General features: G+C 50.7%; 1 protein-coding gene across 1 annotated transcript in view; it reads right to left on the bottom strand.

The window, feature by feature from the left end:
* The window catches only part of KLHL24 (kelch like family member 24), a 352,308-nt gene extending 328,001 nt beyond the window's left edge, over positions 1–24,307 (bottom strand). Inside the window, exons 1-2 of the mRNA XM_078665500.1 lie at positions 24,169–24,307; positions 23,242–23,314 (exon numbers count right to left, since the gene is read on the bottom strand). The gene's annotated coding sequence lies outside the window, so the exon portion shown is untranslated. The remainder of the gene's footprint in view (positions 1–23,241; positions 23,315–24,168) is intronic.
* Between the last annotated feature and the right edge of the window lie 631 nt (positions 24,308–24,938).

The raw sequence follows: 24,938 nt of genomic DNA, 5'->3' as shown, positions 1-24,938 counted from the left end.
TGACCTTAACTTTTCAGGAAAAAACACTCATCGATTTCTGAATAATAAGCATAAAAGCGTTAAGGTAACAATGTTGTTCCTGCTTACGTTTCACATGCTTTACTTAATCTTGCATTCCCGATTAGTGTTTGGTTTTTCCAGGATGTTATTACTTTTTTTTTCAGGCAGCATATCACTCTTGTCTAGTTCATAATTTGAATTTAGTCACATCCAGGTATTTATAGTGGGGCACAAATGGGTTGCAGCTGAAGGCAGTGCAGAGTTTCTCTCAGTAGGGCAATAAGGTGTTCAGTGGGGGAGAGGATGTGACACTATGCCCAGAGCTGCTGAATTTGGAACTGGGGAACCAGGTTCAGCCTTCATAACGAGTCAACCAGACCACTCTTGAGGGAGCATATTCCCATGCTGGACCATTAGAAGGCTCTGCTAGACCTTAGAAGCCCTGGTGACTTAGCACCAGCAGGTAGATCCTAGTGGTGGCAAGTGTGGGTTAACATTTAAGGCCTGTCCACTATAATCCATACTGAAGTATGCTTCCAGTTTGACCAGGGAGGCGACCTTTGCCCCTGCCCGCAGGTAGGTCGCCCCCCCTGCCGCCACACGGTCCTCCTGCGACGCTGTGGCGCTGCCCCCGCTGTCGCCTTGCTCCCGCTGCCTGCCTCGTGTTGAGTGAGTCCTCCCTGGTCTCTCACTGGTACCCTGTTCCTTTTCCTTCGTTTCTCTGCTGTTGGACCTTGTGCCCTTGTGCCCCTTCCCTCGTTTTGCTATCTGTGCCCCTTCTCCCCCGTTTTGGAGTGTGTCCCCTTCACTTGTTGCCTGTATCCATTCCCTTTGTATTTCCGCGGCACTTTTTAACCTCTGTGCCTCTATCCCTCATTTTGCTTTCTGTGCCCCTTTCCCCCGTTTTTAGAGTGTGCCCCCCTCACTTGTTGCCTGGTTTCATTCCCTTGTATTTCCGCCGTTTCCTCTCCGCGCCCCTCTTCCCCAGTTTTGCCTTCTGTGTCCCATTTCTCCTCCCTCCCCCCTCTCCGTGCCATTTTCCCGCCACTGCGTCCCTGCCCCCCGCTATCCCATTCGCCACCCCGCTCCCACCTCCCAGCTGCCCCGGCCAACAGCAGGAGCGCAAAGGCAAGCCCGTCTGCGCCCGTCCGCGCCGGGACCGCGCCCAGTGCCAGAACCCCTGGCCCTTGCCGGAGCCAGAGAACCCACCTGAGCTACGACTCTGCCACCCTCAACGCACTCAACACCGTATGACCACCCGCCTGCCACCGAGCCACCCCTAAGCACACCCACCTTCACCTGCCTAGCCTGCAAATTCACCTGCCTCCTTACCTGCAACCCACCCACCAGACCCAACACCGACAACAGCCACCTCAAGTGCATCCTCCTCAACACCCACTCCGTCCACAAGCACGCCATCGAACTCTGGGACCTCCTCGACACAACAACACCAGACGTCGCCTTCCTCACGGAAACCATGGATGAACACCTCCTCAACCCCCGACATCGCCAGAGCCATCCAGGACGGCTACAAAATCACCCGGAAGGACCACACCGACCGAACCGGAGGAGGAATCGCCATCATCTACAGGAACACCATCAACATCACGACCAAGGCCGAAGACACTCCCCTCCGCCTAACACCTACACTTCCAGATCCACACCAACCCCAAAACCACACTCAGAGGAACCCTCATCTACAGACCCCCGCACACAATTCAGCGAAACCATCACCGACTTCGTCAGCCCATAAGCCCTAGCCTCACCCAAATACATCCTCCTATGGGACCTGAACGTTCACTTGGAGAACAAGAACGACAACACCACCACCCTGCTCGACAACCTCCGACTCAAGCAACTGGTGAACACCCCCACCTACTACGCCGGCCACACGCTCAACTCCATCTTCTCCGCCAGCAACCACGTCTCCTTCAGCCACTCCACCGGACTACACTGGACCGACCACAGCTGCATCCATTTCACCTTCAAGAAGACCACTTTCCAACACCACACGAAACAGATCCCCCGCAGATGCTGGAGCAAAGTCACCACAGACCAGCTTACCACATCGCTGAGCCAGAACCCACCAGCCGACACCCCAGACACCAACAACGCAGCCCAGAACTTCACACAGTGGATCACCAACTGTGCCGATGACCTCGCTTCTCTTAAGAACACCCCCAGGCAAGACCAGCAACGGGAAAACCACATGGTTCACCAACGCCCTCAAAATCTCAAAGAAATCCTGCCGAACCCACGAAAAAGCCGGGCGCCATGAACGGACAACAGAAAACATGACAGCCCTCAAGAACGCCACCCGCGAACACCACCAGCTGATCCGCACCACCAAAAGGACATTGTTCAAAGAGCGGCTAGACAACAACACCAACAACAGCAAAGAACTCTTCAACATCATTAAGGAGCTCTCCAACCCCAGCGCCAGCAACAACGACATTGCACCGACGCAAGACCTCTGCAACTCCCTCGCCACATTCTTCTACCGCAAGATCGCAGACATACACGACAGCTTCAGCACCCAGACCCCGCCTCCAGCCACCGAACCGACAATCACTCCCACCACCCTCGGCGCCTGGACCCCGTCAGCACTGAAGACACCACCCACGTCATGAACTCCATCCACTCTGGCTCTCCCTCGGAACCATACCCTCACCACACCTTCAACAAAGCCAACGCCATCATCGCACCCCACCTCCGGAACATCATTAACAACTCCTTCGCGTCAGCCACCTTCCCAGAAAGCTGGAAGCACGCAGAGATCAACGCCCTTCTAAAGAAACCCACAGCCGACCCAAAAGACCTCAAGAACTTCCGCCCCATCTCTCTACTTCCCTTCCCGGCTAAAGTCATCGAGAAGACCGTCAACAAACAACTGACTGCATTCCTCGAAACAAACAACGCACTCACCCATCCCAATCCGGATTTCGAGCCAACCACAGCACCGAGACCGCCCTTATCGCAGCCACAGACGACATCAGAACCCGGATGGACAACAGGGAAACAACCACTCTCATCCTCCCAGACCTCTCGGCCGCCTTCGACACCGTCTGCCACCGCACCCTAATAACCCGCCTACACAACACTGGAATCCATGGAAAAGCCCTGGACTGGATCACCTCGTTCCTCTCCAACAGAACCCAGAGAGTTTGCCTCCCCCCCCTTCCGTTCCACAGCCACCAAGATCATCTGCGGCGTACCCCAAGGCTCCTCGCTCAGCCCAACCCTTTTCAATATCTACATGAGCCCCCTCGCCACCATCGCACGCGAACACAACCTCAACATCATCTCCTACGCCGACGACACCCAGCTGATACTCTCCCTCACCAAAGACCCAGCCACCGCCAAACCAACCTCCAGGAAGGAATGAAGGACGTCGCGGAATGGATGAAGCTCAGCCGTCTGAAACTGAACTCAGACAAAACGGAGGTCCTCATCCTCTGACAATCCCCATCTGCCTGGGACAACTCCTGGTGGCCCACAGCGCTGGGCACCGCACCTAGACCCACAGACCACACACACAACCTGGGATTCATCCTGGACTCCTCCCTCACGATGACCAAACAAGTCAACGCCATCTCCTCTTCATGTTTCAACACCCAGCGCATGCTCCGAAAGATCTTCCGGTGGATCCCCACCGAAACCAGAAAGACCGTCACCCAGGCCCTCGTCACCAGCCAACTGGACTACGGGAACGCCCTGTACGCAGGAACCACAGCCAAACTCCAGAAACGACTGCAGCGAATACAGAACGCCTCTACACGACTCATCCTCAACACCCCTTACCACAGCCACATAACTCCCCACCTGAGAAACCTGCACTGGCTCGCCATCAGCAAGAGGATCACGTTCAGGCTCCTCACCCACGCACACAAAGCGCTCCCCAACATGGGCCCTGAAAACCTCAACAACCGCCTCTCGTTCTACACTCCCACCCGCCAGCTCTGCCCCGCCGGCCTCGCCATCGTCCCACAAAACCACAACCGGAGTGTTAGACCTGTCAGCCTTTTGGTAGTCCCTCCTATTTAATTATTTATTTTTGCCCCCTTTCTGCCCCTCAAACCCATTTTATCTTTTTTGTGTCTACCGAATGTTTTGTGGTGTTGACTAGGGGTTAGATGCTCTTTGGCCCTCATAGTCCTTTTTCTGGGGCCTAGGAGCCTATCCCTGACTAGAAAGTATGGGTCACGTAAAATGGTGGCTACTAACTGCCACAACTCCCAACTCAGGGACTGGGCCCATAGGGTAGAATAGGAAGCTTCCAGAACCTTCTGGCCTGTTCTGGACCTTGGGAGCTAAGGGTATAAATAGGACACCTGTAGGGCGGCCATTTTGTCTTGTCAGAGAGGGGCAGCTGGAGTACAGGCTGTGGGTCTGGAAGGGATAGGGCCTTCTTAGGGTGGACTACTTTTCAAGGGTTGCCTCCCTACTGGGATCACCCCCCCCCCATTCCTGTTGACCTGACCGAGTTAGTCCCGTCCTGCTGACCCTGGACAGGAAGTTACCTCAGCTAGAGGTGAAACATAGGAGATCCCTGCTGAGGGGGTGGGACGTGAGAAATACCCTCCTCTTTCCCCTGTCCAGTATGGAGGGCTAGTTTGACCCTTGCAGAAGTGAGAGGACCGGGGCCCAAAAGCGAGAGACTTCATCTCTACCCCCCCCTCATCTTTGACTGTTGTGCTATCTGCTGCCTTCGCGTAGTTGTGACCTCTCACCCGCGTCAAGAAGTGCAGCCAGAGATTACACCCCCCACTTGTGAAGCCTGAGGTGAGGAGAGTCGGGGCTCTGGTGGGTGTTCCGCTCGTCCTGTAGCCATTGTTGACGGGCCAGGCTGGGGATCGTTGGCGCTGCCGTGATAGCGTGGCTGAGTGGATCAAGGGGTCAACCGAGCCTGAGGCAGGGCGCTTCTGCGCATTCTCCAAGCGGAGACTACTTTCCCTGTCAGGAGGGGCCTAGGATCGCGCAGGCCCAAAGGAGAGCCACTTCCTGCGCCAGTTGTATGGAGCAGCCTCCGTTTTGGGGCCGCTACTCTTCCGCGCCTGCGCCGTAGCGCCGCCTGTGAGCGAAACAACGAAGGCGGCCTGAAGCGGGAGTCGGGAGGAGCGAGCTTCAGAGGCAGTCCTAGTGCGACCACTCCTCGGGGCTGGCTTGTGTAAAGTACGGCCGGGCCCTCGAGGAAGGCGCTGCTGGGGAACGAAGGAGCCCACTGAGGAGAGCTGACCCTCGGGGCTGGAGCAGTGTCAGAAACAGACTTCCTTAGCCTGTTACAAGTAAGGAGTGAAGCGGGTACTGTTGGGGGTCTGAGGTCTTCCTCCTAAGGAGGTCCCAGAGAGGAGAGGCTTCCCCCATTTCTTCTGACCCCTGACTGGAAGTGCAGAGAATAGAGGCGGGAGAAAGTTCCTGGCTCCAAGTGGAGTACTGATGCATAACTATTTCCTTGCAGAGCTAGGGGGAAGTTCTTCAACCTAACTGGTGTATTGACGCCCTGATTCAAGTTGCCAATGACATGTCTTCCAAACTGTGCCTCGCATAATAGCCAGAGATCGCTTAACAAGGGATCCTCAGTATAGATGGTAATCCTTTGGGTTCTTAGAAGTATGGTACCAGAAAACCTCCTCTTGTAAGTGCAAACCATTGTTGTAGGAGGTGCCGATTTTGAATATTAAGTCAATGCATACTGTGTAAAATCACTGTAAGATGTTGAAATGCTAAGAGGTTATTGAACTGAGTTCTACTGATGTTACAGGATATGTTTGGGGAGGTCAGGTCAAGATGTACAGTGTATTAACTTGCTAAACTACAGAAGAGAGAGAAAAGTTAACAAAGTACTTTTCATAAAACAGCTCGTATTTTTCCATAAATTGTGTAGTGTCCTTATTTTTGAGTGGATGGATGTTGTGTAACTGAAGGGTATGACGCAAACTTAGCACATGTTCCTTGGAGTTAGGCCTTCCCACTTAGTGCCAAGCTACCCTATGTGACTTGGGGTTCCCTAGGTCCAACATAATTGGTGGCCAGCGGTGGGACCCGAACTGTGTTTGCGTCTACTCTGAAGTAACAAAGCATACCCCACAGGCCTACACCTGGAGTTTTCTCCTGGCGGACTTCCCAATTACTACTTTTGCTTTTTCTAAATTTACTCCTGGTGGTGGGTGGAGGTAGCTTCAAATTGCCCCCTGTGAATCTATTCTTTTGTGTGCTTGTCCCTACATTGCTCTTCAGCAAAATGGAATTTGCTTTGGAAGAACTGGAGACTTATTCTGCAGCCCAGCTTAGAGACTTTTGCCAAAAGATGGGAGTGTTTTTTAAGCGTGGTGCGAAGAAGGGGGAACTCCAGACCAGTTTGAGGGCTTGGGTGGCAGCACATGGAGAAGGGAAGGAGGAGGAAGAGGGGACGGACCGGGACACAGTCATAGGGGTAGAGGGATTGTTCCATCCTGAGATGGGAAACCTACTTCCAGGACCGATGACCTACTCAAGGAAGGGTAGTAGTGTCTCCGGAGGAAGCTTGACCGAAGCTGAACTAATGGACAGGAGGGAGAAAAGACAGTTAAAGTTGGAACTAGCCAGGTTGGACAGGAGAGGGAGGAACAGAGGATGGCTCATGAGTTAAAACTGAGAGAGCTAGAACTCAAGGCCCTACAGTTAGGACCCTCCAATTCTCCGAATGGTGGCAGCGAAACCAAAGAATTAACCAGGGAATCCAGACCCTACCTACCTAAAGACATAGTTGCCAGCTACAGCCAAGGGGATGACATAGCCAAGTGGCTGGCTGCCTATGAGGTCTCCTTAAGAGCCCATGGGATCCAGGAGAAACACTGGGGAGGTGGTTTATATAAGTATATGCCTCCTCCTGGTCGGGACACATTATTGGCCCTGGAACAGGAAGAGCAGACCCACTACCCCACAATGAAAGTAGCGTTAATTAAAAAGTTTGGGCTAACCCCAGAGAAGTATCGCCAAAAGTTCAGGGGGAGTCACAAATTAAGCACCAAAAACTGGGTGGATTTCCTGGACTATGCAAGGAAGGCATTGGAGGGCTGGATACAGGGCAGCGAGGTGAAGGACTATGAGGGGTTATATGACCTTTTTCTCAAAGAGCACCTACTCGAGAAATGTTTTCCCGAGCTGCGTCAACACCTGGTAGACAGCAAGCTGACTAACCCCCGGAAGCTTGCAGAGGAGGCGGACATCTGGGCAAGTACCCGGGTGTCCTCAAAGGGGACTGGAGGGGATTCCCAAAGGGCCAGACAGGGCGCCCCTCAGAAGGAGGGGGGGAGATAAAAAGCGGGAGTTCTCAAAAGGTCCCTGTTAGACCTGTCTGCCTTTGGGTAGTCCCTCCAATTTATTATTTATTTTGTCTCCTTTCTGCCCCTCATTCCCTTTCTATTTTTTTGTGTCCACTAGATTTTTATAGGTGTTGTCTTGGGGGATAGATGCTCTTTTGCCCTCATAGTTTTTCACCTCGGGCCTAGGTGCCTTTTCCTGACAAGAATTCACCCAGATATACAAAATGGTGGCTTTCAACTGTCACATCTGCCACTCCCTAGAATGCCCCATAGGTTAACATTAGAGCCTTCTGGAACCTTCTGGACCCTACTGGATCCTGTGTGGACAGGCTATATAAGGGCAGAGGTCAGAAAGCCATTTTGTCTTGTCAGACAGGAACAGCTAGAGTGAAGGCTGAGGTCTGGAAGGGGTAGGGTCCTCACAGGGTGGACTACTTTTCAAGGGTTGCCTCCTAATTGGGATCACCACCCCCATTCCTATTGACCTAACCAAGTTAGTCCCATCCTTCTGACCCTGGACAGGGAGTTACCTCAAGTCAGGTGAAGGGGTTAATCCCAGTTAACGGTGGAGCTGCGGAGATCCCTGCTGTGGGGAACAGAAGTGAGAATCCCCCCTTCGCCTTCTCTTGTCCAGTATGGAGGGTTAGCGTGTTCTTGCTGAGCATAGAGGATTGGGGCTCAAAAGTGAGAGACTTCACCTCTAATCCCCTTCTCTAGGGCGGCGAAGCAGACTACTGCCCTCGTGAAACTGTGGCCTCTCACCTGTGACTTGAAGTGCAGCCAGTGAATACACCCCCACTCGTGAGGACGAGGAGAGGAGAGTCGGGGCTCTGGTGGCTGTGTTGTTCGTTCTGAGTCCGCCGTGGGCGGGACACCTGGGGAATCGATAGCGCTGTCGTGGCAGCGCGACTGGTCTGAGAAGGAAGGGGCTGGCCGAGCCTGAAGTTGTGTGCTACTGCGCAGATGCCAAGCCAGTACTGTTCTCCCTGACAGGAGGGGCCTAGGATCGAGCAGGTCCGGTGGAGAGCCACTGCCAGCGTCAGACGTACAGGGCAGACTCCGCTCCTGGACCGCTTCTCTCCCGCACATGCGCGGTAGTGCCACCGCGGGGAAAATCGTCGAAGACAGCCTGAGGGGAGATCCCGGAGGAGCGGCTCTATAGAGCGTCTGCCAGTCTGCGAGAGCGCCGTGGGCCACACCCTGGAGGGCGCCTGCTCTCCTGACAGGAGAGGGAGCAGGGAAGCCCTTACTTCAACGGAGAACTCACCCGAAGTGGAAGGGGGCGGCCGGTAACCAAGAACTAAGTACTTCACCGCCAAGTAAGCTGGGAAGGGTGAGGGGAGGGAGAATCAGGACAAACCCAACGCCTGCCGGTAAAGGAGGACTGGGCAGCACATCATCCTGCCGGGCCTATTAGCCAAGAAACAGTGCAGCCCTGGCTGGTTCCCGCATTCAAAAGGGGAATAGGGGGCCTACTGGGTAGTAGTTTCTTGATAAGCCAGCTGAGATAACTTATATTCTCCTTCTGCTAGGGGGGGTTGGAGGTGTCAGAAGCCTATGTAAGTTAAATTGCACCTTCTCTCAGCCACTGGTGTATGGAACCATCCTCAGCTAGTACTGGAAAGGGGATTGCCTAAAAAGTCAGTAACCTGAACTGGAGAATGGTTATGCCAGTCTGTTTCCCTGAAATGAAATGTCTGTGGGAAGGATTTAATTAACTGACAAGAGCCTAAATTCAAAAGGAGGTTTAAACAGTATTAATTGGAGTACTATACTATTGCACATGATCTGTTGGAGAATGTAAAGATTTACCTGTAACATATAGAGAAGAAAGGAGATATTGTGAACTTGATACATATGATAGTGGGAATTGGAAACCAAGAAGAGAAAAGAATTTTTATAAAACAATTCGTATTTTTCCACAAAAGAATGGTGTAGCGTCATTTTTGTGTGGTTGTGCATTTATTTACTGCTGGGTGGTGAGCAACCTTTACACATGTGCCTCTATTTAGTGACTGTCTTACCCTAGGCCAGGCTACCCTAGGTGACCTGACAAATTTAGGTCCAACAGTCCCCAAAACAGTTTCCAGGGAAAGGGAACAGGTTTCACCCCTAAGGTTAACCCGCCCAGAAACCCTCATCCTGGCCAAAGCCAGCAGCCAAGGGTTGTCCACTGCTTTGAGTGAGGTGGTGTTGGACATTATAAGGGAGATGTCAAATGCCCAAAGAGACCACCCCCTCCCACCGGAGGAAAAGCCCCGGGAGTAACTAGTGTAGCGCTCGGGGAGGAGTTGCCCTTAGATAAGGGGGGTGAGTGGGCGGGTGTCACCTTAGTGTCCCTGGGAGATCGGGAGATGGTTCCTAAGATCCAGGTGCCCCCAAATACTACAAAGTATGGACAATGGATCACCATCAATGGCCAGAGAGGGGAGGCTCTGAGAGATACAGGAGCCAGTATGACTATGGTAAGGAGTCAACTGGTGTCTCCAGAGCAGGTGATTCCCAATGTACTCCACCCCGCCGCGATGGCTGACGGCAGAATGGGCCACTACCCTGTGGCCGAGGTTCCCTTTGAGTGGGAAGGGGTTGCAGGTTCACTTCGAGTTGCCGTAAGCCCTGCCGTGCCAGTCGATTGTCTGCTGGGGAATGACATGGAGCATAATGCTTGGAGAGAGGTGGAATACCGGACTCATTCGGAGATGCTGGGTACACCTGACTGGGCCTGTGTAAGCACCAGGTCTGCGACTGCCCAGAAAGGGAGTTCGCCTGGGTTGGAGCCTGGAACAATGGCCCAGCCCGTTGCCAAAAGGGACAGACCCGAAGACAGGAGAAGCCTGCTTCGGCTTCCACGCCCCATGTGACAGATCGGCCACCTGCGGTGGTGAGCCAGGAGTCCGTGGAGGGGGAAGTAGTCTCCCTGGAGGACCTACCCATCCCTGCTGAGTGGCATGTGGAGGGAGGGCCTACCAGGGAGGAGTTCTGTAAGGGCCAGAAGGAGTGCCCTACCCTTGAGGGACTGAGGCGACAGGTCGAATACCAGGCAGCAGGGAACGTTGCAGGGCACTACCACATTTACTGGGAGGATGGACTCCTTTACAGTGAACCCAAGGTACCTTTGCCCGGTTCTTCACGGGCCTTGGTAGTCCCTCAACGCTACCGAGCCTTTCTACTGGAATTGGCTCATGAAATACCCTTAGCAGGACACTTAGGTCAGGACAAGACCTTTGCCCGGCTTGTCCCCCACTTTTACTGGCCTCAGATGAAAGTGGCGTCTGACACCTACTGTCGGACATGTGTATCCTGTCAAGCCAGTGGGAAAACAGGGGTGAAGCTGAAAGCTCCCCTGGAACCACTACCTGTCGTTAGCACCCCCTTTGAAAGGGTGGGCATCGACATTGTGGGGCCATTGGATCCACCAACAACAGCTGGTGACAGGTTTATCCTGGTTCTGGTGGATCACGCCACGCGGTACCCAGAGGCAATTCCTCTGAGGACTGTCACTGCGCCTGTAGTGGCTAGGGCCCTGATGGGGATCTTCACCCGAGTGGGTTTCCCCAAGGAAGTTGTGTCTGACAGGGGGACCAACTTCCTGTCAGCCTATATGCGGGCCATGTGGAAGGAGTGTGGAGTGACCTACCGGTTCACCACTCCCTACCACCCCCAGGAAGCCTCCCCAGGATGTGGTGAGCTACATGCTGTCCTTCAGGAGCCAAATGGCAAAGTTGTGGAAGCAAGCTTCTGACAACTTGGAGGCCAGCCAAGCAGTAATGAAGGAGTGGTATGAACACAACGCTCACCCGGTGGAGTTGGAGCATGGCCAGAAAGTGTGGGTGATGGAGCCTGGAGAGCTAAGTGCACTCCAGGATCGCTGGACAGGCCCCTTTGAGGTATTAGAGAAGAAGGGTAAGGCCACATACCTGGTGGATCTTAAGACCCCTCGACAGCCCTTACGGGTACTGCATGCCAATCGCCTCAAACCCCACCATGAGAGGCCCGAGGTCATCTTGATGATGGTGACTGATGGTGCCGAGGAAGCAGAAAGCGAGCCTCTCCCTGATCTCTTCTCGTCTCAAGAGAAGGATGGGTCGGTGGAGGGAGTGATTCTCTCCCCATCCCTAACTCCTGAGCAGCGAGAGGACTGCCGCCAGGTATTGGAGCAGTACTCCTCGTTGTTCTCCCTTGTCCCGGGAAGAACCCACCTGTGTACCCATGATGTGGACACAGGAGACAGCCCACCAGTGAAGTCAAAGACCTACCGGCTGTCAGACAAGGTGAAGTCCAGCATCCACGGTGAGGTTACCAAGATGCTGGAGCTAGGAGTCATTGAACCTTCCAGTAGCCCCTGGGCCAGCCCGGTGGTGTTAGTACCAAAAGCTGCCCCACCAGGCACCACTCCAGAACTGAGATTCTGTGTGGATTACCGGGGACTGAACTCAGTTACCAAGACTGATGCTCATCCAATCCCTAGGGCGGATGAATTGATTGACCGGCTGGGATCTGCCCAATATCTGAGTACCTTTGACCTCACTTCAGGGTACTGGCAGATCTCCCTTACAGATGGAGCAAAAGAAAGGTCAGCTTTCTCCACGCCTAAGGGACACTTCCAGTTCTGCGTGATGCCCTTTGGGCTTAAGAACGCCCCTGCCACTTTTCAGCGGAGGGTGAACCAGGTCCTCTGCGGAATGGAGGCTTTCTCCGCTGCTTACCTGGATGACATTGCCGTCTTCAGCAGCAGTTGGGAGGACCATTTGCATCACTTGCAAGCAGTTCTCCAGGCCCTGAAACAAGCTGGCTTGACAATCAAGGCCAGCAAATGTCAGATTGGGCAGGGGTCGGTTGTGTACCTAGGCCACTTGGTGGGTAGGGGAACAGTGCAGCCCCTTCAGGCAAAGATTGAGGCAATCATGGCCTGGGAACCCCCCAAGACCCAGACTGAGGTCCGAGCTTTCCTGGGCCTCACAGATTACTACCGTCACTTTGTGAAGAGGTATGGCACTATTGTAGCGCCCCTCACAGAGCTCACATCCAAGAAACAACCTTGACGGGTAGTCTGGACAGGGGCTTGTCAGCAAGCCTTTGAGAAATTGAAACAGGCAATGTGTACAGCACCGGTCCTGAGGGCCCCAGACTTCTCCAAGGAGTTCATTGTCCAGACAGACGCATCCGAACATGGCATTGGGGCAGTGTTATCGCAACTCAATGAAGAGGGTCTGGATCAGCCTGTAGTCTTCCTGTCCAGGAGACTGCTTCCCCGGGAACAGAAGTGGAGTGCAATTGAGCGGGAAGCTTTTGCAGTGGTATGGGCTCTGAAGAAGTTGCGGCCATACCTGTTTGGCTCGCACTTCCTGGTTCAGACCGACCACCGACCCCTTCGTTGGCTGATGCAAATGAAGGGGGAAAACCCCAAGTTGTTGAGATGGTCCATCTCCCTACAGGGAATGGACTTCCGGGTGGAACATCGGCCTGGAGTGGACCACGCCAATGCAGACGGTCTCTCTAGGTATTTCCGCCTTAGTGATGAGGACTCCCAAGGGGTTGGGTAGCTCTCCCCACTTTCAGCTGGGGGGGGACGCGTGTTAGACCTGTCAGTCTTTTGGTAGTCCCTCCTATTTAATTATTTATTTTTGCCCCCTTTCTGCCCCTCAAACCCATTTTATCTTTTTGTGTCTACCGGATGTTTTGTGGTGTTGACTAGGGGTTAGATGCTCTTTGGCCCTCATAGTCCTTTTTCTGGGGCCTAGGAGCCTGTCCCTGACTAGAAAGTATGGGTCACGTAAAATGGTGGCTACTAACTGCCACAACTGCCAACTCAGGGACTGGGCCCATAGGGTAGAATAGGAAGCTTCCAGAACCTTCTGGCCTGTTCTGGACCTTGGGAGCTAAGGGTATAAATAGGACACCTGTAGGGCGGCCATTTTGTCTTGTCAGAGAGGGGCAGCTGGAGTATAGGCGGTGGGTCTGGAAGGGGTAGGGCCTTCTTAGGGTGGACTACTTTTCAAGGGTTGCCTCCCTACTGGGATCACCACCCCCCATTCCTGTTGACCTGACCGAGTTAGTCCCGTCCTGCTGACCCTGGACAGGAAGTTACCTCAGCTAGAGGTGAAACATAGGAGATCCCTGCTGAGGGGGTGGGAAGTGAGAAATACCCTCCTCTTTCCCCTGTCCAGTATGGAGGGCTAGTTTGACCCTTGCAGAAGTGAGAGGACCGGGGCCCAAAAGCGAGAGACTTCATCTCTACCCCCCCTCCTCTTTGACTGTTGTGCTATCTGCTGCCTTCGCGTAGTTGTGACCTCTCACCCGCGTCAAGAAGTGCAGCCAGAGATTACACCCCCCACTTGTGAAGCCCGAGGTGAGGAGAGTCGGGGCTCTGGTGGGTGTTCTGCTCGTCCTGTAGCCATTGTTGACGGGCCAGGCTGGGGATCGTTGGCGCTGCCGTGATAGCGTGGCTGAGTGGATCAAGGGGTCAACCGAGCCTGAGGCAGAGCGCTTCTGCGCATTCTCCAAGCGGAGACTACTTTCCGTCAGGTGGGGCCTAGGATCGCGCAGGCCCAAAGGAGAGCCACTTCCTGCGCCAGTTGTATGGAGCATAATTATTTACAACAAGGGGTGGTGAGGGACAGAGTCTCTGAATTAAGCAGAATACTCTCACCCAGTCAAGAGATCAGGGCTAGATCCATATCCCTTTTTTAGCTCATTGCACCATCCCAGTTTCAGAACCTGGCTGTATGCAAATTAGTCTGTTCCTGTCCCAGTGCATGATGGGAACAGGGCAAACCAAACTACAAAAGCCAATTCTTACACTGGGAAGGAAACAAGCTTCCGGGGACCGGTTTCTGGCATTACAGCCGTCTTCGGCCCGGCTTGCTTGAATCCTGATGGTGCAATGAGCAAGGGACTCGTGTCCGAGTATATACCCTTCCACGCTTAGGGTGGACAAAATTATTTACAACAAGGGGTGGTGAGGGACAGAGTCTCTGAATTAAGCAGAATACTCTCACCCAGTCAAGAGATCAGGGCTAGATCCAACACCGTTTTTTAGCTCATTGCACCATCCCAGTTTCAGAACCTGGCTGTATGCAAATTAGTCTGTTCCTGTCCCAGTGCATGATGGGAACAGGGCAAACCAAACTACAAAAGCCAATTCTTACACTGGGAAGGAAACAAGCTTCCGGGGACCGGTTTCTGGCATTACAGCCGTCTTCGGCCCGGCTTGCTAGAATCCTGATGGAGCAATGAGCAAGGGACTCATGTCTGAGTATACCCTTCCACGCTTAGGGTGGACAAAATTATTTACAACAAGGGGTGGTGAGGGACAGAGTCTCTGAATTAAGCAGAATACTCTCACCCAGTCAAGAGATCAGGGCTAGATCCAACACCGTTTTTTAGCTCATTGCACCATCCCAGTTTCAGAACCTGGCTGTATGCAAATTAGTCTGTTCCTGTCCCAGTGCATGATGGGAACAGGGCAAACCAAACTACAAAAGCCAATTCTTACACTGGGAAGGAAACAAGCTTCCGGGGACCGGTTTCTGGCATTACAGCCGTCTTCGGCCCGGCTTGCTTGAATCCTGATGGTGCAATGAGCAAGGGACTCATGTCTGAGTATACCCTTCCACGCTTAGGGTGGACAAAATTATTTACAACAAGGGGTGGTGAGGGACAGAGTCTCTGAATTAAGCAGAATACTCTCACCCAGTCAAGAGATCAGGGCTAGATCCAACACAGTTTTTTAGCTCATTGCACCATCCCAGTTTCAGAACCTGGCTGTATGCAAATTAGTCTGTTCCTGTCCCAGTGCATGATGGGAACAGGGCAAACCAAACTACAAAAGCCAATTCTTACACTGGGAAGGAAACAAGCTTCCGGGGACCGGTTTCTGGCATTACAGCCGTCTTCGGCCCGGCTTGCTTGAATCCTGATGGTGCAATGAGCAAGGGACTCATGTCTGAGTATACCCTTCCACGCTTAGGGTGGACAAAATTATTTACAACAAGGGGTGGTGAGGGACAGAGTCTCTGAATTAAGCAGAATACTCTCACCCAGTCAAGAGATCAGGGCTAGATCCAACACCGTTTTTTAGCTCATTGCACCATCCCAGTTTCAGAACCTGGCTGTATGCAAATTAGTCTGTTCCTGTCCCAGTGCATGATGGGAACAGGGCAAACCAAACTACAAAAGCCAATTCTTACACTGGGAAGGAAACAAGCTTCCGGGGACCGGTTTCTGGCATTACAGCCGTCTTCGGCCCGGCTTGCTTGAATCCTGATGGTGCAATGAGCAAGGGACTCATGTCTGAGTATACCCTTCCACGCTTAGGGTGGACAAAATTATTTACAACAAGGGGTGGTGAGGGACAGAGTCTCTGAATTAAGCAGAATACTCTCACCCAGTCAAAAACGGTGATGGATCAAGCCCTGATCTTTTGACTGGGTAGGAGTGTTCTGCTTAATTCAGATACTCTGTCCATCACCACCCCCTTTTGAATCGTTTTGGCCACCACAAGTGTGGAAGGGTATGCTCAGATGTGAGTCCCTTGCTCACTGCACCATCAGGATTCAAGCAAGCCGGGCTGAAGACGGCTGTAATGCCAGAAACCGGTCCCCGGAAGCTTGTTTCCTTTCCAGTAAAGAATTGGCGTGGTAGTTTGGTCTGCCCTGTTCCCATGATGCACTGGGCCAGGGTCAGACTAATTTGCATGTAGCCAGGTTCTGAACTGGGATGGTGCAGTGATCTAAAAAACGGTGATGGATCAAGCCCTGATCTTTTGACTGGGTAGGAGTGTTCTGCTTAATTCAGATACTCTGTCCATCACCACCCCCTTTTGAATCGTTTTGGCCACCACAAGTGTGGAAGGGTATGCTCAGATGTGAGTCCCTTGCTCACTGCACCATCAGGATTCAAGCAAGCCGGGCTGAAGACGGCTGTAATGCCAGAAACCGGTCCCCGGAAGCTTGTTTCCTTTCCAGTAAAGAATTGGCGTGGTAGTTTGGTCTGCCCTGTTCCCATGATGCACTGGGCCAGGGTCAGACTAATTTGCATGTAGCCAGGTTCTGAACTGGGATGGTGCAGTGAGCTAAAAAACGGTGATGGATCAAGCCCTGATCTTTTGACTGGGTAGGAGTGTTCTGCTTAATTCAGATACTCTGTCCATCACCACCCCCTTTTGAATCGTTTTGGCCACCACAAGTGTGGAAGGGTATGCTCAGATGTGAGTCCCTTGCTCACTGCACCATCAGGATTCAAGCAAGCCGGGCTGAAGACGGCTGTAATGCCAGAAACCGGTCCCCGGAAGCTTGTTTCCTTTCCAGTAAAGAATTGGCGTGGTAGTTTGGTCTGCCCTGTTCCCATGATGCACTGGGCCAGGGTCAGACTAATTTGCATGTAGCCAGGTTCTGAACTGGGATGGTGCAGTGAGCTAAAAAACGGTGATGGATCAAGCCCTGATCTTTTGACTGGGTAGGAGTGTTCTGCTTAATTCAGATACTCTGTCCATCACCACCCCCTTTTGAATTGTTTTGGCCACCACAAGTGTGGAAGGGTATGCTCAGATGTGAGTCCCTTGCTCACTGCACCATCAGGATTCAAGCAAGCCGGGCTGAAGACGACTGTAATGCCAGAAACCGGTCCCCGGAAGCTTGTTTCCTTTCCAGTAAAGAATTGGCGTGGTAGTTTGGTCTGCCCTGTTCCCATGATGCACTGGGCCAGGGTCAGACTAATTTGCATGTAGCCAGGTTCTGAACTGGGATGGTGCAGTGAGCTAAAAAACGGTGATGGATCAAGCCCTGATCTTTTGACTGGGTAGGAGTGTTCTGCTTAATTCAGATACTCTGTCCATCACCACCCCCTTTTGAATCGTTTTGGCCACCACAAGTGTGGAAGGGTATGCTCAGATGTGAGTCCCTTGCTCACTGCACCATCAGGATTCAAGCAAGCCGGGCTGAAGACGGCTGTAATGCCAGAAACCGGTCCCCGGAAGCTTGTTTCCTTTCCAGTAAAGAATTGGCGTGGTAGTTTGGTCTGCCCTGTTCCCATGATGCACTGGGCCAGGGTCAGACTAATTTGCATGTAGCCAGGTTCTGAACTGGGATGGTGCAGTGAGCTAAAAAACGGTGATGGATCAAGCCCTGATCTTTTGACTGGGTAGGAGTGTTCTGTTTAATTCAGATACTCTGTCCATCACCACCCCCTTTTGAATCGTTTTGGCCACCACAAGTGTGGAAGGGTATGCTCAGATGTGAGTCCCTTGCTCACTGCACCATCAGGATTCAAGCAAGCCGGGCTGAAGACGGCTGTAATGCCAGAAACCGGTCCCCGGAAGCTTGTTTCCTTTCCAGTAAAGATTTGGCGTGGTAGTTTGGTCTGCCCTGTTCCCATGATGCACTGGGCCAGGGTCAGACTAATTTGCATGTAGCCAGGTTCTGAACTGGGATGGTGCAGTGAGCTAAAAAACGGTGATGGATCAAGCCCTGATCTTTTGACTGGGTAGGAGTGTTCTGCTTAATTCAGATACTCTGTCCATCACCACCCCCTTTTGAATAGTTGTATGGAGCAGCCTCCGTTTTGGGGCCGCTACTCTTCCGCGCCTGCGCCGTAGCGCCGCCTGTGAGGGAAACGACGAAGGCGGCCTGAGGCGGGAGTCGGGAGGAGCGAGCTTCAGAGGCAGTCCTAGTGCGACCACTCCTCGGGGCTGGCTTGTGTAAAGTACGGCCGGGCCCTCGAGGAAGGCGCTGCTGGGGAACGAAGGAGCCCACTGAGGAGAGCTGACCCTCGGGGCTGGAGCAGTGTCAGAAACAGACTTCCTTAGCCTGTTACAAGTAAGGAGTGAAGCGGGTACTGTTGGGGGTCTGAGGTCTTCCTCCTAAAGAGGTCCCAGAGAGGAGAGGCTTCCCCCATTTCTTCTGACCCCTGACTGGAAGTGCAGAGAATAGAGGCGGGAGAAAGTTCCTGGCTCCAAGTGGAGTACTGATGCATAACTATTTCCTTGCAGAGCTAGGGGGAAGTTCTTCAACCTAACTGGTGTATTGACGCCCTGATTCAAGTTGCCAATGACATGTCTTCCAAACTGTGCCTTGCATAATAGCCAGAGATCGCTTAACAAGGGATCCTCAGTATAGATGGTAATCCTTTGGGTTCTTAGAAGTATGGTACCAGAAAACCTCCTCTTGTAAGGGCAAGCTATTGCTGTAGGAGGTGCCGATTTTGAATATTAAGTCAATGCATCCTGTGTAAAATCACTGTAAGATGTTGAAATGCTAAGAGGTTATTGAACTGAGTTCTACTGATGTTACAGGATATGTTTGGGGAGGTCAGGTCAAGATGTACAGTGTATTAACTCGCTAAACTACAGAAGAGAGAGAAAAGTTAACAAAGTATTTTTTATAAAACAGCTCGTATTTTTCCATAAATTGTGTAGTGTCCTTATTTTTGAATGGATGGATGTTGTGTTACTGAAGGGTATGACGCAAACTTAGCACATGTTCCTTGGAGTTAGGCCTTCCCACTTAGTGCCAAGCTACCCTATGTGACTTGGGGTTCCCTAGGTCCAACACGGAGGAAGATCGTTCTCCTACCTGGCCGCCAAGACATTGAACTCCCTTCCCGCACACCTTCGACTGACCCAGGACCATCTCACCTTCAGGAAGCACCTCAAGACCTGGCTATTCGAGCAGTAAATGACCCCCCCCTTCAGCGCCTTGAGACCCTCACGGGTGAGCAGCTCGCTCTATAAATGTATTGATTGATTGATTGATCCAGTTTAGCAGGCAGGCCTACGACACAGTATACCTTAGAGCGACAGTCACTCTGTCACAGGACCCTTGTGGCAAGAACGCCTAACCCATTTGGTACCTCCATTGGCCTTGTTTCAACAGTAGTAGTGCAGCTCACCAGGGATCGGCCATGCAGGATTTGCAAGCACACCAAACTAAGTTTGCAAACCTCACAGTCTCTCTGCTTCATGCACAAGTAATTTTAATATGTGCTGCCTCCTTTGGGGGCCACTTGAATTATGAAGCAATGGAGGACAACATTATGTTGCATGTTGGCTAAATTATGCAGCAAAAAAAAAGCTGCAGCGTAATGTGGTACAATTTCTGATACTTTATTATTTTGACATTTTTACACATACTAACAATCACTGCAAAGATTTTGCCTCATTAGTACCAGTGTCACATGCAAATTCAGCAGTCAGAGGTGACCAGTCAACATTTCAAAGGGCCCTCCACCTCACAGCAACACAAGGCACATTAGTTAGTAACTTTTAATCCGTTTGAGCTACTATTTTTTAGTTATAATAGTCAAATTATGCAGCAGATGATGTATTACATGCCAAATATGGCAGAGCCATAATTATGTTTAAAACATTTGCTAACTAGGGTATTTTGACATTCTTGTCTGAACTGCTCTTGTGGAAAAAGGGAGAAGTGCTGATGACAGAAACTGCATGTCTCGGAGGCAAATCAATGCTGATTCTACTTTTGTTTTAAATCTGCTTTTATTTTCATATAGAGAACAAATGGGGGGGGGTCTAGGTACACAACTTACAGGGCCCACAACCCTTTGTAGGACCGGCCGCGCAATTCAGAAGTGTCTCAAGGGATTTCGGGGAGGCTGTCAATAAATACAAATTTAACCATAAATAAACATGTGTAACCATCGGTTAAATTTAATAAATAATAAGCTGTAACTAGTCAGTGAAATGCCAAGCAACTGTTAAAAATTGGCCACACCTCTGACTCCGCCCACTCACCAAATCCTCCGGTTATTCCCGTCCACAGTTCCCCTACTCCCCCCTCCCCTCCACTTCAACTACTAATTGGAACACATATCCTTTTAAGAAAGCTCGGCTCGGCCTCGAGGTTTTAAAAGGACCTCGAAGAACCTGGAACGATTTTTCAGAGGCTTGCCGACTTTTAGTTAGCACTTTCATAATATTAATAAAAATGCATTTTCTAAACGTGCTCACGTTTTGAACCTGGAAACACACAAGCCGGTTTCCTCGATTTAATCTAAACGAACAATAGGCAGTGTTTAAATTAACAGGAATTTGTAAGTGGTATTCAAACTGATGCCGTGTAAGGCTGCACAAAGCCTACCTATCATCCCAAAATTCGAGCACATCGCACACAAAAGATTCCCTTGACATACAGTGCAGAAGCGCGCACCACAACAGTCCAGCGTGGCAACCGACACTAGGGGCCTAACGCCCGCCTTTCCTTCCAGACACGCCCAGCGACAAGCAGAGGCCACCAGTCAGGAATCGAAGTGAGGCCACCTAGCCAATCAGAGTGTCCTAACGCAGTCGAATCGCTTCTTGCTGCACCAGCGAATAAAACGTTTAGTTTGTTTTTTCCGCTGTAGAATAAAAGATTACGAAACGGGAAAAAGTCACGTGGCAGCACAGGACTTTGTCACGAGTGATGGCCATGTTGTAGTCAGGCAAAAAGTCACAGTAGACGTAGTATTTTAGGCCATTGGTGCTTTAATCATTGACAACATGACGTCCGATCACACCCCCGCCCCTGAAAACGTGGACCCTGTACGATACTGTGCTTACTTGACAAAGTGCGTTTGTTTTATTTAGGACGGAAAGTTAACTTGCGCTTCTCGCCTGACTATCATTCCCGTTATCAAGATTTGACAGTGAGGCAGGCCAGTCCGTTCTTAGTTACAAAATAGCTCCTCCTTCTCCTCAGAAACATTGTAAACAAATCATCAAGGCAAGAGTTCTGCGTTGGTCAGAAAGGAAGCCGGCTGAGGACGGGGTTGAGTATTGTAGAAATATTTCATATGGTGTGTTAAGAAAATGTGTTATGTTACCTCAGTCAGCCGCGCTGTTGAATTCTGCTATACCTGACCTGTGAACTCAAAATATGAATCCCAACTGACCCGAAAAACGAGTCTTATCAAGGACACTGATACCCTTGGCCTTCCGTTGCCAACCTAACGCATGCTGGGAGTTACTTACAATCTGGGTTCGTTTTTATGTGAACCAATTTGCCTGGTAAACTGAAAGCTCACCAGGGTAGAAAGCTGGTAGAGCCTGGGTCATCTGTTTACGGCATATCCAGCGATTCAGTTTTAATGGCCCTACGATTTAAGGCAGTCTTTGTTATATCCTTTCCGCACTGCACATTGGAGCTCCAAAGGCATGTAAACTCCATACCCCATGGCATGCTGTAGCCACCCCTGTACCTAAAGCATAGCATATTTCAGTGGATAGTTCCTGCTGGAGTGGTGCTTTTATGCTACAATACTTGTGACTTGCTTTTGAATTGAAAGGTATGCTTATGATCGGTCACCCTTCCCCTAATCCAAGAAGGGCAGTCTTGACCTTGACCTCAACAATGGAAAGTCATTTGACATTTATACACTCTGACCTTCATAACCATTAAGGCACTCGTTTCGTCATTCATACTTGAGGACCGACAATTACTTTAATTCCCAAGAACAATCCAGCCGCGAATATTAAGCTATGTGGGTGGTGAGCTTTACCTTATTGCAAAATTAGGATCATGCTTGTACATTTTGAACATTAGATGTCCAGCCTCGGCCTTTACGTGATAAATAGAGTTACATTTGATCGTTATGTCCAAATGACATGCTGTCTAGAATGAGTCTCCACTTTTATTTGTATCTAAATACACCACAAATGTCAGCATTGGCATTTACGCATGAGAGAGAAACAGCCTTGACCCTGGTCACTGAGAAGGCGACTACCTTTAACTTTACCCAGTCAGTCAATACCTTTACCCAAAAAAGGCCAGCCTTGGCCTTTATCCACCAGTGAGGGCACGCTTTCAGTTTTACTTGGTAGATAGCCAGTCTTAACATTCATGAACTAAAGAGGGTCAGCTTTGATCTTTATACCATGAGGTGGAGCAGAATTCACACCAACGAGGGAGCTAGTACTATTTTAGAATCGCAGAAGGCCATCTTTGGCCTTCATATCCATAGAAAGTGAGACTTGACTTTAGCCGTAAACAGGGTCTTCCTTCACCATTACACTAAACAAGGCAAGGCTTGAAGACTTAGACCATGTAGGTCGCCAGATCTTGACCCACTGAAGGATCCAGGACCAGGCAATCGTGTACTTTTTACCACTTTCTCCAGTTCGGAATCTGCATGACACACAACCAGATTGCATATATTTTCGTCTATTATTGGTGGAATAAGAAATTACAATTGCACTTCCCTTATCAACCCTCACCAACAAATTGACTCATTGTGGACTAGGAGAGGCATTATAATCATGAAGTTCTATAACAACGTTCAGAATTGAGCAGGGTTTATGTGAGAGTGCTCTTAGCCTAATGATAATAACGCTTTATATTTAGATCAAAACAAGGCAGTAGCTGTGTCCATTTTCTCTCACCCCAGCCTCTCTGAAGCCAAGCCTTTTGTGACCTCACCCTGACCTTGCACAAAGGGTTAAGGGGGTAAGTGCGAGACGGTAAAGATCTAAAGTATGGAAGGACATTTCATTTGCTTTAACGTTTCTTTCGTTCTTTGGAATGCTTCTCTCTCCTCCCACTTTCACCCTCCCTATTTCTCTCTCTCTCTCTCTCACACACAAACATTGTGGCCCGCAGTGGATATTAATAACACTATTCTCCCAGTGGGACGTTAAATATAGCAGGCACCCGGATCTGGCCGTTGTTGGGGGTTGTTTACTCGTCCGTGCTCACGATGCTCTGTGTACAGCAGAGGCCGCGCACGCTCAGGGGTATGCAACAGTACAAGACATGCAAAATACATAATCAAAGCAGTACCGGCCATGATCGTTTTAAACAGAGGGCGTGCTTTGCAATTCAGGCAGAACAAATGCAAAGCAGAAACATCTCCAGCCAGGCCTCCACCCGGAGAAGTACGTGTCAGTCGATGCCAGGCAGAGCAACCATGTTCTATACCCCAGGGGACAGTTGTTTACTGTACTCACCCAGAGTGAAGTTTCTCTTCACAGCCCATGTGAGAGCGCCAGTCAAGTTTCGTCACACCTCCGGTTAATACTTCTATATTGAAAATAAATGAAAAATAATAGTACCCTTTTTATGTTAGGTATAACAACTACAACCCACACTAGTTCTCACCACAGAATAGGTACTCAACCAGGGCCTCCATCCCCGTGATCTTCCCTCAAAGTACATTCTTCTGGATCCGGTATCCAATCCAAACAGTGTCCCACAACCTCAAGCGCTCTGAAGTTTCCCAGGTCCACGAGTGTGTAACTTGTCCAGTCCAGGCATATTATTTTAGGTTCCAAACCTCATCAGGAGTAGCAAGTTCTATATAAATGGAAAGCCTTCCCTCTTCTATCCCCCTACTATCCTTTTTTCAATCCAAATAATAGACTCAAATAATAGACCCACAAGTCCTTTTTTGGGGATGGAGTAGCGCGCTACTCGCTGAGAAGCGCTTCGACGCCTCGTCAGGGGTAGTCAGCGATATAAATACAATTACAATTATTTGTATTCTAGTCCTGGTTTGGTAATGAGATCAACAAACTACAAATCCCAGAATGCACCGAAAAAAATGGGCTAAAGCACTACTCACGAAATTTGAGAGCTCTGATTCTGTGACACCCACAATTAAAACCTACCGGTACCATGCACTCACCACAGTTCCTTCCAGACCGGAACCTCACTTTCAAAATAGCTGCCACCAAAGACCTTACACGTACCCCATACGACGACCCTTCAGCGGTATTCGTCCACTTTTTAACAACGACACTCCCGTGATCCCCATAATCACGCCAACGCTTTCCTGCCCCTACCCCCTCACGTTAATAGCCCCGGTCCAGAAACAAACCAGTATCTGCCATCCCCATCCTTTACCCCGCTCTAGTCCAGGTCATGTATGTACTTACTCAGTGTCTCAGTCCCGCGTCTCCCTTTCTGGGCGCTTTAATGGTACGCACAGGGGTACAGGTGCGGCGCTGCCCCCCCTCTTGAAATTCAAGGCTGTCTTTTTTGCTCTGTTCCCATCTGAACAGAAAACAAAGAGCTTCTGCAAACACATGACTTTCCACTTCCAAAACATATGATGTCACCAGCTCTGGGCCAATCAAAGTCTGCTGGGAGGGACTCATAAGCAACCGGCTCTGAAGAAAGGCTCATGTTCACCCTTTCGCCGGTCCGTGGGATGACAAGGGCAACTACAGTTCATCGTTCGCAGCACTCCAGGGACCCAAAAGTAAAATCTACAGCCGAGAGATTTCTTCATTTACGTGTACATGAGGAAACGCTTCATTTAAAATACACTCAATAAAGGCAGTTTTAAAAAATAGCCGGCAAGATTTCGAAAAGCGCTTCGACGCCTAGTCAGGGGTAGTAAGCGCTATGTAAATGCTATTACAGTTACACTCGTGCCCCCTTCCTAGGAGAAGCTTTAAGCAGAGATCTCAAGTTTCCCCGGCCCTTGCGCGAACATCTGATAATATCCAGATTTTTCCTTTCTGGAACTCGTGCTAAGATTATGATGGGATAAACAAAACTAACAGCCATAGAAAATGCAATTAAACCGACGAACTGGAGGAGCTACCCACAGGGTACAAGCCCTAAACAAGCATTTGCAATGCAATAGGTCTCGCATTAGGAAAGTTTGAGCTATTGGTATTGTAAATAACACATTTTTTAT

This window comes from Lissotriton helveticus, chromosome 11, assembly GCF_964261635.1.
Source record: "Lissotriton helveticus chromosome 11, aLisHel1.1, whole genome shotgun sequence".
NCBI lineage: Eukaryota > Metazoa > Chordata > Amphibia > Caudata > Salamandridae > Lissotriton > Lissotriton helveticus.
The sequence above is the reverse complement of the archived record's forward strand: the minus strand, read 5'-3'. Positions and strand labels throughout refer to the sequence as shown.